Raw genomic sequence first — 13,945 nt, 5'->3', positions numbered from 1 at the left:
CTCTAGTTGTTTACTTGCTTAACACTCTTTATTTCTATTTTTCATGCATTTTTTTAGTTTGCAGAAAGCAGGCACATCTCTCTGTGGTTTGGTTTCACAGTGGGAGATCTGTGGGTTGGGATCATTAGAGAAAGGAGCAGGGTGAGTGCGAAATGGCACCCTATCCTTTATAGTGCAATATTTTGACCAGGGGACCCATTGCTGCTTCATACTAAGTATGTGAGTGTGGATATTAGAAAAGACCCACAGTCTCTCTCTCTCCTCAAACTCTGTTCTTGAAGCACACGTGCTCTTCTTGGTGAAGCATGTGTGGTCGTTCCACTTCCCAATGCCTTGGAGATAGAGAACACATATACAGAGAGACAGACAGACAAACAGAGGTTAAAATGTGTTCAAAATAGCATCTCTTCTCTCCACCATTCATTCTAACTTCCTCCCCACCACCTTCCATTAAATGTTAATTTCACGTTTGTCATTTTAGCCGTTAATTAGCCACTGCATTCAACTAAGGTAGGTAAAAACAAACATATATCACAGCTATTGCAAGTAAAAACCATCCATCCCTCTCTCCTTCCCATCACTCCTCCCTCCATCCATCTCTTACTGCTTCAGTTCATCTCCACACAGTCCTCGCGGCTCGTCCAGCAGGCGATGGGCTCCCCAGGGGTTCCAGTTGGAGCCGTCAGTCCACACAAACTTACAACACTGAGAGAAGGAGGGAGAGAGAGAAAGAGGTGTTTAAAGAAAGAGAGAGCGATAGAAAGACAGGTGTTGAGAAAATATGTACAGCGCATTCTGAAAGTATTCAGACATCTTCACTTTTTCCACATTGTTACTTTACAGCCTTATTCTAAAATTGATTAAATAAAACATGTTCCTCATCAATCTACACACAATACCCCATAATGACAAAGCAAAAACAGGTTTAGACATTTTTGCAAATGTACTATAAATAAAAAAACAGAAATACCTTATTTACATAAGAATTCAGACCCTTTGCTATGAGAATGGAAATTGAGCGCAGTTGCATCCTGTTTCCATTGATCATCCTTGAGATGTTTCTACAACTTGATTGGAGTTCACCTGTGGTAAATTCAATTGATTGGACATGATTTGGAAAGGCACACACCTGTCTATATAAGGTCCCACAGTTGACAGTGCATGTCAGAGCAAAAACCAAGCCATGAGGTCGAAGGAATTGTCTGTAGAGCTCCGAGACAGGATTGTGCCGAGGCACAGATCTGGGTAAGGTTACCAAAACATTTCTGCAGCATTGAAGGTCCCCAAGAACACAGTGGCCTCCATCATTCTTAAATGGAAGAAGTTTGGAACCACCAAGACTCTTTCTAGAGCCGGCCGCCCGGCCAAACTGAGCAATCGGGGGAGAAGGGCCTAGGTCAGGGAGGTGACCAAGAGCCCAATGGTCACTCTGACAGAGCTCCAGAGTTCCTTTGTGGAGATGGGAGAACCTTCCAGAAGGACAACTATCTCTGCAGCACTCCACCAATCAGGACTTTATGGTAGAGTGGCCAGACGGAAAGCACCCCTCAGTAAAAGGCACATGACAGCTCACTTGGAGTTTGCCATAAGGCACCTAAAGGACTCTCAAGACTATGAGAAACAAGAGGATCTGGTCTGATGAAACCAAGATTGAACTCTTTAGCCTGAATGCCAAGCGTCACAGAAACCAGGCACCTCTCATCACCTGGCCAATGCCATCCCTACGGTGAAGCATGGTAGTGGCAGCATCATGCTGTGGGGATGTTTTTCAGCACCAGGGACTGGGAGACTAGTCAGGATCGAGGGAAACATGAACAGAGAAAACTACAGAGAGATCCTTGATGAAAACCAGTCTATGAATATCCTTGAGTGGCCCAGCCAGGCTCGGACTTGAACCCAATTTACCATCTTTGGAGAGACCTGAAAATAGCTGTGCAGCGATGCTCACCATCCAACCTGTCAGAGCTTAAGAGGATCTGCAGAGAAGAATGGGAGAAACTCCCAAAATACAGGTGTGCCTAGCTTGTAGCGTAACACCCAAAAAGACTCGAGGCTGTAATCGCTGCCAAAGGTGCTTCAACAAAGTACTGAGTAAAAGGTCTGAATAATTACATAAATGTAATATTTCCGTTTTTTATTTCTAAAACCCTGTGTTTGTCATTTATGGGGTAGTGTGTAGATTGATTAGGGAAAAAACAATTGAATCCATTTTAGAATAAGGCTGTAACGTAACAAAATGTGGAAAAAGTGAAGGGGTCGGAATAATGTAAATGTAGATATCAAGACAGAAGTCATATGTTCAAAGTGAAATGTTGTGCTGCAAAGCTTCCCTCATTCCCCTTCTACCGAACATCACTCTTTCCTCCCACCTTAATTTACCTTCTTCTCCATCCACCCATTATCTGCCTTGTCTTCATCACTCCCTCTCTCTCCATCCATACCCCTCTCTCCATCCATCACTTCCTCTCCTACCTGGAAGAGTTTGAAGCCTCCTAGACAGATGGGAAGGCGTTTGGCATAGTGGTCCTTCCCTTACTCTCTTCCCCACATGCATTAATCCCCCTTCACCCCCCTCTCTCTCTCCATCCATCCATCTCCCTCTCCATCCATCCCTCTCCTACCAGGAAGAGTTCAAAGCCTCCCAGCCAGATGCGAGGGCTTTTGGCTTGGTTCTAAAGCGGGTCCGCGTTGGCCTTTTTGTTATAAACCGACACAAGGTGGCCACCGGGGGCAGCAGATCTGCACTTCATCTGAGAGGGATGTGAGAGAGGAGGAAAAGAAAGAGAAAATAGGTGGAGGGAAGTGAAAGAGTGAATGAGTGAGAGAGAAAGAGAGCGCAGGAGGAAGGAGTGAGAGGGAAAGAGAGGGCAGGAGGAAGGAGAGAGAGCGAGAAGGAGTAAGAATGTGCAGACCAATTGATTTGGAGCCCCAGGGAGAGGCCAGTCAGAGGCCCATGCCACTAATGCGCATGCACCATTTTCTTTTAATGGTATTTATATGGAACGCTGTTTGGGTTTTTGCGTGTCAAAAAATATACTATTTATTTCATGTGTCAAATAACACTATTTGACGTGTCAAATAAGCTTGTTGACCAATCAGGACCTGAATATGACTACACGTCACATAATAATTTAACGAGTTCAGAATTCTTTTACGTAGTTATTACACAATGATTACACTATCACTCGTATTTCATAGGTCACAACGATTCATCGATACGCATGCTATGACGCTGGTAAAGTTGTCTCACGCACCTACAGTGCTGGTCATAAAATAAAGCTAGCTAGCTCATGGATGCAAACAATGTTCTTCCCCAAAAACACACCAAAACGACAATCTGTTTCAGTAGCTATATAGTTCGGTGTCATCATCTAAAATAACCCTCATAAAACGGTTGTTATTTGATTAATGGTGGTCGGATCCATCTATGTGAAGCTAGCCACAATAGTGGACTTTGCGGTTAGCCTTCAAAATAAAAGAATGTCATTGACAGTGATGCAAATTCATGCAAATATAATTATGCCATAATTGAATAGATCATGCTAAACGAGTTTGAAATGTTGTCATATAAAATCAACAAAAGAGAATAATTTGTTCATTTCACAAAAAGCTGTTGAAATCACACTGAATGTATTAGACTTTAGAATTGCATTGGGGGCATACTTATTTCACTGTACAGCCTTACCTATGGATTGTGGATCAATGACATGGGGTATCAGTCTACTTAGTGACACCCAGAGAACATTAGCGTCGTAGCTCTTATTGCGGGACTCTGAAACAACTGTGAATTGAGCCACATTTATTGTCAACCCATGTGTATTGAACACCATTCCCAAGGAAATACAATATTGGGTGGATGTTTTGGAGTCTGATAACTCTGAGAATATCTTGGGTATTGAGTAGACTGATACCCCATTTCATTGATCCCCAATCCTTAGGTAAAGCTGTACAGTGCAATATGAATGTCAATACACACAATAGGCTGACTGGGGAGGTGATTTCACACAGTAACAGTCCCGCGATAAAAGCTACAACACTAATATTTGCGTAAACTCTTCACAGTTGTGTTCTGTGGGTGTCACAGAGTAGACTGGTTACCCATTTCATTGCTTCACATTCCAACCTTGTTTAACATTATCTAGTCTAAACATGGCATAATTCCACCAAATGTAACCTTCTGCATCACTTTCAAAGAGGTACTTTCAGTTTTGAAGGCAAACTGCAAATTCCACTATTGTGCCTAATCCTTATTGTGGCTAGCTTCACAACACATAACTGGTCCGATCAAGCCTCACTAGCCAGATGAAGCTAGCTGGCTGCTTATAACATTAGCTTTGGGCAACAAGGTTTGGTAGCTGGCTAGTGTAACAGTGTAGGTTCCTTCCCTCTCTTCGCCCCAACCTGGGCTCGAACCAGGGACCCTTGCACACATCAACAACTGACACCCACGAAGCATCGTTACCCATCGCGCCACAAAAGCCGCGGCCCTTGCAACGCAAGGGGAACAACCACTTCAGGTCTCAGAGTGAGTGACGTCACTGATTGAAACGCTATTAGCACGCACCACCGCTAACTAACTAGCCATTTCACATCGGTTTCACTAGCCATTTATTTTCATGAACTGAAGTTCAATTTCAATAGGCGAACAACAAGTGGCTACGTAGCTAATACTTATTCACAGGGATTCCTAAATCATTGTTAAGGATAATGACAATGACTGCAGTTTCTACTGGTCATTGTTTTCAGGCCGGTTGTATTGGTGCTAGCTAGGTACCAAGCTAAAGCTAGCTACACCAGAAGTTGCGGTCGAACAAATAATGCTTTATTACCATCGCGGTACTGTAAACACATCATTCGTGACCAGTGTGTGCTTGTTTGTTGACTTTTTTGTTCAGCTTTGACAGTGCTACTGATAGTGGTGGAGCTTGGCTTACACGTGAAAACTCATCACACACAACATTCTAATAGAATTGTGTTATTTGACACGACAAATTAAAAGTTTATTTAACACGTCATATAGTGTTATTTGATGTGTATCTTTTTTGACACGTAAACACCCAAACGGCGTTCCATAGATTTATAGTTAACACATCGAATTAACTATACAAATGTATTACCTTTAATGTGCCATGAACACAACCAGTCATGAGGTTTTATCTGATTGTTAAACAAATCACTTCAAAAAGTAGGTTACCTTTGTACGTTTATCCAAAATAATTCCAGCGTCTGAGCTGTACACTGTGCACCGTCAACTTTCCTTCAATTCGCAAGTGGCTGAAACTATCAGCGGAGAAAGCATCCAAGAAAGCGAAACAGCGCCCCTCTGTCTTACTATATAGCCCATGTATGACATGCGCATGCCATACCTTTTTTGGGGAAATATAATTATTTTGAATTATATTTCAGATTCTTGGCAACAGGGGACTCCTACAGCACCTTCGGATTCAGCTTCCGAGTTGGACGGTCCACGGTGGCAGACATTGTCCCCTCTGTGGCACAAGTCATTTGGGACTGTCTGGTTGGTGAATACATGCCTGTCCCCAAGGAGGGACCCGTTCCCCACGTCTTCGTCGGCGACGAGGCCTTCCCTTTGAGACCCAACCTCATGAGGCCCTACGCTGGACACCAGCTGCCATTGCCAAAGCCTGTAAGGATCTTTAACAAACGACTATCCAGGGCAAGGTTAGTTGTTGAATGCGCCTTTGGGATTCTGGCAGCCCGGTGGAGAATGTATCGGAGAGTGCTTGGTCTCGGCCCCTCAAATGTCGATGCAACTACCTGCGGAGGTCATTCCAGAAGCTGCTCCGGATGGAGATGGGCACGCCAAATGGTCACCTACCTGATATCATCAGGGCAGGTGCCAACAACGCCCCCAACAGGCACTCCAGGTGAGGGAGAAGCTGACCACCTACTTCTCATCGCCAGCAGGCGAAGTCCCATGGATGGTTATTAAAACACCAAGGTTATTTTAATAACCATTCACCGTTGTCCATAAAATAGCATTTTTTCGCAGATTATTTTATGTCTCGTCTCTTTTCATTTGGAAGTTATATTTAAGAGAAATTTGGGAGTAAAGATCACACCTTAACCCCAATTCAGTCAATTTTGATGCAATCTATGTACAACTAATAATGAATGCTATCCTAAGTATTGAGAAACTATTTACTTTATGAATTCCATGAATTTTATACTAAAAAAGCCTTCCAACAAGGACATAGTAAGCGGAATAAGGACAGTTGGAAAATCTCAATTGAGGACAGTTGGAAAATCTCAGTTGCATTTCCTTGATTCCTCGCGTCCTCTCTCCTCACCTCCCGCTCAAAACCCATTGGAGGAGAAGGTCAAAACAACAACCAGACAACTCTCCTCTTCCTGCTATTCCTGTGAGCTGGTCTGCTAAATTGACTCCATCTCTGGAAATGAAGAAAAAAACAACACATACAAGCATTACATAATATAACCAAATCAAATTTGATTGGTCACATACACATGGTTACCAGATGTTACTGCGAGTGTAGCGAAGTGCTTATGCTTCTAGATCTGACAGTGCAGAAGTATCTAACAGGTAATATGTAACAATTCCACAACAAAACCTAACACACAATCTAATAAAGGAATGGGATGAGAATATAAAGGTATAAAATATATGGATGAGTAGTGACAGAGCGGCTAAGATGCAATAGATAGTAAAGAATAGATAGTGAAAGATGCAGTATACAGTATATACATATGAGATGAGTAAAGCGAGATATGTAAACATTCTTAAAGTGGCATTATTAAAGTGACTAGTGTTCCATTTATTAAAGTGGCCAATGATATCAAGTCTGTAGGTAGGCAGCAGCCTCTCTGTGCTAATGGTGGCTGTTTAACAATCTGATGGCCTTGAGATAGAAGCTGTTTTTTAATCTCTGTCTGTACTGACCTTGCCTTCTGGATAGAAGCGGGGTGAATAGGCAGTGGCTCAGGTGGTTGTTGTCCTTGATGTGCTTTTTTGCCTTCCTGTGACATTGGGTGTTGTAGGTGTCCTGGAGGGCAGGTAGTTTGCCCCCGGTGATGCGTTGTGCAGACTGCACCACCCTCTGGAGAGCCATGCGGTTGTGTGCGGTGCAGTTGCCATACCAGGCGGTGAAACAGCCCGACAGGATGCTCTCAATTGTGCACATGTAAAAGTTAGTGAGGGTTTTCGGTGACAAGCCACATTTTTTCAGCCTCTTGAGGTTGAAGAGATGCTGTTACGCATTCTTCACCACACTGTCTGTGCGTGGACCATTTCAGTTTGTCGATGACATGTACACAGAGGAACTTAAAACTTTCCACCTTCTCCACTGCTGTCCCGTCGATGTGGATTGGGGGGGTGCTCCTTTTGCTGTTTCCTGAAGTCCACGATCATCTACTTTGTTTTGCTGACATTGACTGAGAGGTTATTTTCCTGACACCACTCTCCGAGGGCCCTCACCTCCTCCCTGTAGGCCGTCTCGTCGTTGTTGGTAATCAAGCCTACCACTGTAGTGTCGTGTGCAAACTTGAAGACTGAGTTGGAGGCGTGCATGGTCACACAGTCGTGGGTAAACAGGGAGTACAGGAGAGGGCTAAGAACGCACCCTTGTGGGGTCCCAGTATTGAGGATCAGCGGAGTGGAGATGTTGTTTCCTACCTTCACCACCTGGGGGTGGCCCGTCAGGAAGTCCAGGACCGAGTTGCACAGGGCGTTTTTCTTCCCCCATGCTCCTGCCTTCTCTTTTCTCTTTTTGCTAGTCCTCCCGGTTTTTACCCTTGCCTGTTTCTGGACTCTGTACCCGCCTGCCTGACCATTCTGCCTGCCTTGACTACGAGCCTGTCTGCCACTCTGTACCTCCTGGACTCTGATCTGGTTTTGACCTTTTGCCTGTCCACGACCATTCTCTTGCCTATTCCTTTTGGAGTAGGCAAACATCTTAAACATCTTAAACTCCAACAATCTGCCTCCTGTGTCTGCATTTGGGTCTCACCTTGTGTCATGATAGTACGAACTGGCCATGACAAACCCAGCAGACTTGGACCAGCTTCGTCACGCTGTCTCCCTGCAAGGAGCCACCATTGGGAGACATGAGGAGCTGTTACAGGACCTTCTGGAAGGTCCTGTAATGCCACGATCAAGGGTTTAAGGCTACTATGGAGCTAATTCAGGAGTTAACTCATAGGCTGTCTGCCATCCCTGAGAGACCCCAACCTCCCAGTACATTTTTTCCTTTTAGTGATGAGTTGGTACAGCCTACCCCAGTTCCCCGATAACCCTGCATACCTTCTCCGGAGCTATATTCTGGAGATCCTGGTACCTGTCGGGGTTTTCTTTCTCAGTGCTCGCTTATTTGAGCTATAGCCAACTTCGTTCCCTTCGGACCAGTCGAAGATGGCGTATATTATTACGCTAATATCGGGAAGGGCGCTCTCCTGGGCCAAGGCTGTCTGGGAGCAACAATCCACACTTTGTCATCTGGAGGAATTTATGGCAGAAGTGAGGAAGGTATTCGAGTCTTCGGTATCCGGGAGAGAGGCGGCCAGTAAACTTCTTGATTTACGTCAAAACTCCCATAGTGTGGCAGACTATGCGGTGGATTTCCGCACTTTGGCCGCCGAGAGTGCCTGGAATCCAGAGTCTCTCTTCGATACCTTTCTTCATGGATTATCCGAGGTGGTAAAAGAGGAGCTAGCTGCTCGGGAATTGTCGGTGGATCTCGACTCCCTCATCGCTCTTACCATTAAAATTGATGGACGCTTAAGGGAACGCAGGAGTGATAGGAGGTCTGGCCTCGGGCACACTCGTTCACCCGCTATGGCTAGCTCATTTTCAAAGGAATCCGGAAGTTCACGAAGGCAGTTTTGCCGAGAGGATCCGAAGCCACCCGAGCTCCCTTGTGAACTATCTACGACGGGTGAGTTGGATTGTCCTGAGCCTATGCAGTTGGGAAGAGCTAGGTTATCGGTTGGGGAACGCTCATGTAGGCTGAATTCCAACTGTTGTCTGTACTGTGGAGAGGCAGGACATTACATAGCTACCTGCCCTGTTAGGAAACCCTTGTCGCTGGTGGGTACAAGTACTTTGGTGAGTCAGACTGGGAGTTCCCTAATTCCCATCACCCGCACACCTTTCTTTGTGCTTGTGCTATGGGGAGACCAATCTAAGCCTCTCCGAGTGCTTATTGACTCTGGGGCGGATGAGAGTTTTATGGATGCTACTATTGCTTCTGAGCTAAGTATTCCCATTCAACCTCTCTCGGTTCCCATGGATGCTAGGGCACTGGACAGCCGCTCAATAGATGGAGTCACCTATTGTACGGTGCCCATTCAAATACGGATTTCCAGTAACCACAGTGAGACCATACAGTTCCTCCTCATTGCATCTCCCCATGTACTTGGTGTTTTGGGGTTTTCCTGGCTCCAAAAACATGATCCTATTATTGACTGGACCACAAGTTCCATCATGGGTTGGAGCCCATCTTGCCATTCCCACTGTCTTCAAGCAGCACAACTTTCCCCCAGACGTCTTCCTCAGGACGTCAGCAAGGCTTCGGATGTTTGTCATTCCCACTGAGTACCATGACCTATTTCAAGTTTTCAGTAAGGCACGTGCTACTTCCCTACCCCCGCACCGTCCTTATGATTGTGCCATTGATCTTCTCCCAGGCTATATTCTCTATCCGGGCCAGAAACCAAAGCTATGGAGAAGTACATAGAGGAGTCTCTGGCTACTGGGGCCGTCCGTCCGTCAGCATCTCCTGCCGGCGCAGGGTTTTCTTTGTGGAGAAGGACAAGACCCTCCGTGCATTGACTACCGGGGACTGAATAGCATTGTTGTAAAAAATCGTTACACAATACCACTCCTCTCCTCGGCTTTTGAACCTCTGTTCATGAAAGCCAAGAAGTGTGAGTTCCACGGCTCTACAATCGCTTCTCTGGAACATGTCGTTGTTGAGGGTAATGTCCAGATGGATCCTGGAAAGGTGAAAGCAGGGGTGGATTGGCCTCAACCTACGTCCAGGGTGCAGTTGCAACGTTTCCTAAGATTTGCAAACTTCTACCGCCATTTCATTCTGGGTTACAGCACCCTGCCAGGCCCCCTCTCGGCACTCACTTCTCCCAATGTACCGTTCAAATGGTCTGCTGCTGTCAACAAAGCCTTTGTGGACCTGAAGCATCGGTTCACAACAGCACCCATCCTCATCCATCCGGACCTGTTGCATCAATTTGTGGTTAAGGTGGATGCATCTGATGTTGGAGTGGGGGCCATTCTGTCCCAGCGATCTGCCCAGGACCAAAAGCTTCATCCCTGTGCCTTCCTGTCCCATCATCTCAATTCTGCAGAGAGGAACTACAACGTAGGCAACCGAGAACTCCTGGCAGTCAAGATGGCGTTGGAAGAGTGGAGGCACTGGCTGGAAGGAGCAGAACAGCCATTCTTGGTCTGGACCGACCATAAAAATCTGGAATATCTCTGTACAGCCAAGCGCTTTAACTCCAGGCAGGCCCAGTGGGCTCTGTTGTTTACCAGATTAAACTCACCATTTCCTACCGCCCAGGGTCCAAAAATGTGAAGCCTGACACTCTCTCTCGCCTATACAGTTCCTCTGTCACACCCTCGGTCACCAAAACCATTCTCCCTACCTTATGCCTAGCAGCCACATTGGATTGGGGTATTGAGACCCTGGTTCGCAAGGCCCAACGCTCCCAGCCTGGACCTGAAGGGGGCCCGGCTAACCGGCTGTTTGTCCCCAACTCAATCCGGTTCTGGGTCTTGGAATGGGCTCATTTCTCCAGGCTAACCTGTCATCCTGACTCCCGATATACTCTAGCCTTCTTTTGACAACGTTTCTGGTGACCCACAATGGTGCCTGATGCCTCTGCCTTCGTCGCCGCATGCACGGTGTGCGCCCAGAACAAGCCTCCACGGCAATCTCCTTCTGGCCTTCTTCAGCCACTACCGGTCCCTCATCGACCCTGGTCTCATATCTCCCTGGATTTTGTCACTGGGCTTCCCCCGTCTGATGGCAACACCGTCATTCTGACAGTGGTGGATTGATTCTCAAAGGCCGCTCTCCCCAAACTTCCTTCTGCCAAGGAAACGGCCCAGCTCATGGTGTAGCACGTCTTCAGGATCCATGGACTCCCGGTGGATATGGTTTCCGACCGGGGTTCTCGTCTCAGTTCTGGAAGGCGTTCTGCACCCTTATTGGGGCATTGGCCAGCCTATCCTCCGGGTTTCATCCACAGTCGAACGGCCAGTCGGCGCGAGCTAACCAGGACTTAGAGACCACCCTAAGATGCTTGGTCTCAACCAATCCTACTACCTGGAGCCAACAATTGGTCTGGGTGGAGTATGCCCGGAACACCATCCCTGTTCAGACACCGGACTCTCCCCTTTAGAGTGCTCCATTGGGTATCTACCGCCACTCTTCCCAGAACAGGAACCGGAAGTCAACGTACCCTCGGCCCAGATGTTCGTCCGTCACTGTTGACCTACCTGGAGAAGAGCTCGGGTAGCACTTCTCAAGACCAACTCCAGGTATCATCAACAAGCGGACCGCCGCCGGACTCCAGCTCCCCGCTACCGCATTGGGCAGAGGGTATGGCTGTCCACACGGGACCTGCCCCTCCGGGTAGAGTCCCGCAAACTGTCCCCTCGTTTCATTGGGCCGTTTCCCATCTCCAGAGTCCTGAGTTCCACTGCTGCCCGTCTTGTGTTACCCCGTACCCTCCGTATTCACCCTACCTTCCTTGTGTCTAAGATTAAGCCCGTGTCTCACTGTTCTTTGTCTTCTGTTACCAGGCCCCCCCACGGTAAAACGTCTCCTGGGTGTTCGACCACGGGGCACGGGTTTCCATTACCTGGTTGACTGGGAGGGTTACGGCCCGGAGGAGAGGTGCTGGGTTCCCGCTAGAGACATCCTGGATCCAGCCCTCATCACCAACTTCCACCGCCGACACCCCGGTCAACCAGGTAGGCGCCCAGTGGCGTCCCTTTTAGGGGGGGTACTGTCACCCTGATCAGTTTCACCTGTTCTTGTTATTGTCTACACCCCCTCCAGGTGTTGCTTGTTTTCCCCAGTGTATTTATCCCTGTGTTTCTTGTCTCTCTGTGCCAGTTAATTTTGTATGTTTAAGTCAAGCAGCGTTTTTTCCCTGTGCTCCTGCCTTCTCTTTTCTCTTTTTGCTGGTCCTCCCGGTTTTGACCCTTGCCTGTTTCTGGACTCTGGTCAGGCAGGCGAGTACATTCTGCCTGCCTTGACTACGAGCCTGTCTGCCACTCTGTACCTCCTGGACTCTGATCTGGTGATAAGAGAATTATCTAATAAAGGTAAATGAATCAATAAACCATGATGAATTATTAGTCATGGAGCATGGTTAATGAATAATCAATGTAATGAATGATTAGTCCGATTAGTCCCAGAAAGTCTAGTAGAGGCTGGAGAGGGAGATAGATGTGTGTGTATTTAGTGTGCCCAAGAGGGCAGGGGACAGATGGTAAAGGGAGTAGAAACTTCAAGGGGTTCCTAACTTTGAGGGAAAGGAACAGGCTGAGCTGGATAGTGATAAACAGTGTGGGAAGTCAAAGGGGGATGCAGTTCACCAACAGTTTGTGTGTAAATGCATGTGCGTAAGTAAGCAAGAAACTATATAATGACTGTTTTGTTACCTTGACCTCAGAACGTTCTCTGAATAAAGCTACATGAACCTTTTGCAGAAAGCTGAGTCCTTGCCTAATTATTTAACCCATTGTCTTACAAACCTTGGGAATTGGTCAAGGCTTATTGATTGTTGATTATTATCATCAAGATATAAAACTCTTTTAACAATTGGTCCTTTTCGAGCCGGATTTCAATACCCGCTCCTGTCGTTCCATGGAGACACCGAAACCATGCACGGGTGGAGGAAATATCCGTCAATCAAAGACCTGGCCCTTTTCTGTGGGTTCTTTACAGGCCGGTGGCAAACTGGTATGCGACAGAAGCGGTGACGAGATCCAACCTACATTGAATTCTCAGCTGCAAAATAAGGTCAGTAATCTTTATTCATTAGTTTGGGGTTAAATTCTAAACTTACTAAAAATTGACTTAGAATGGACTGGATTAAATTCCTATTAAGCATTGGTCAAGATAAATGTGAGGGAGGATATTAACCGTAAAACTAACAAAAAGTAAGCTTTGTATCGGGTATACCGTCCATATAATCTAATGTAGAGAAAGTTTAAGACAAAAGTATCTATGTTAGTGTTGGCGGCACTGGGTCACAGATCTAAGACCTAAAAGTAAAACTGGTCGCAGTAAGACCTAAAAGTAAAACTGGTCGCAGTAAGACCTAAAAGTAAAACTGGTTGCAGTAAGACCTAAAAGTAAAACTGGTTGCAGTAAGACCTAAAAGTAAAACTGGTCGCAGTAAGACCTAAAAGTAAAACTGGTCGCAGTAAGACCTAAAAGTAAAACTGGTTGCAGTAAGACCTAAAAGTAAAACTGGTTGCAGTAAGACCTAAAAGTAAAACTGGTTGCAGTAAGACCTAAAAGTAAAACCGGTTGCAGTAAGACCTAAAAGTAAAACTGGTTGAAGTACAGTATTTAACAGTAAGACCTAAAAGTAAAACTGGTTGAAGTACAGTATTTAACAGTAAGACCTAACAGTAAAACTGGTCGAAGTACAGTAGCCGGAAAACGTAATATAGAAGGCGAAATAAAGATAAGTAAGTTACGTTAGTCTAGGACTAACAGGAGTAAGTGAGATAACAGTAGAGCACACACATAGATTGTGAGATTTAAGTATAATAACAGAATTATAGAAGCACACACATAGATTGTGAGAATTGGAGCTAATATTGAGACCTAAACGATACCTGGTCAATAATATATTAGGCAGAAAACATAATATGGAAGGCGAAATATAATAATACAATTTATAAGAACGTAGGTCAGGGACATAA

General features: G+C 46.0%; 1 long non-coding RNA gene across 2 annotated transcripts; it reads right to left on the bottom strand.

The window, feature by feature from the left end:
* Positions 1-6: 6 nt before the first annotated feature.
* On the bottom strand, positions 7-12,428 carry LOC145881510 (uncharacterized). 2 transcript variants are annotated; one of them, XR_014393046.1, is made up of 5 exons: positions 5,195-12,418; positions 2,622-2,750; positions 2,380-2,492; positions 605-705; positions 7-332 (listed from the first exon to the last, which is right to left on the bottom strand). It is a non-coding gene; the product is annotated as an uncharacterized LOC145881510 (long non-coding RNA). The 2 variants fall into 2 exon arrangements; XR_014393045.1 differs by having other exon boundaries at positions 2,380-2,750; positions 5,195-12,428.
* Positions 12,429-13,945: the final 1,517 nt, after the last annotated feature.

The sequence above is a fragment of the Salmo salar genome, chromosome 08, assembly GCF_965601325.2.
Source record: "Salmo salar chromosome 08, fSalSal1, whole genome shotgun sequence".
Taxonomy (NCBI): Eukaryota; Metazoa; Chordata; class Actinopteri; order Salmoniformes; family Salmonidae; genus Salmo; species Salmo salar.
This window is presented reverse-complemented; position numbering and strand designations above follow the sequence as displayed.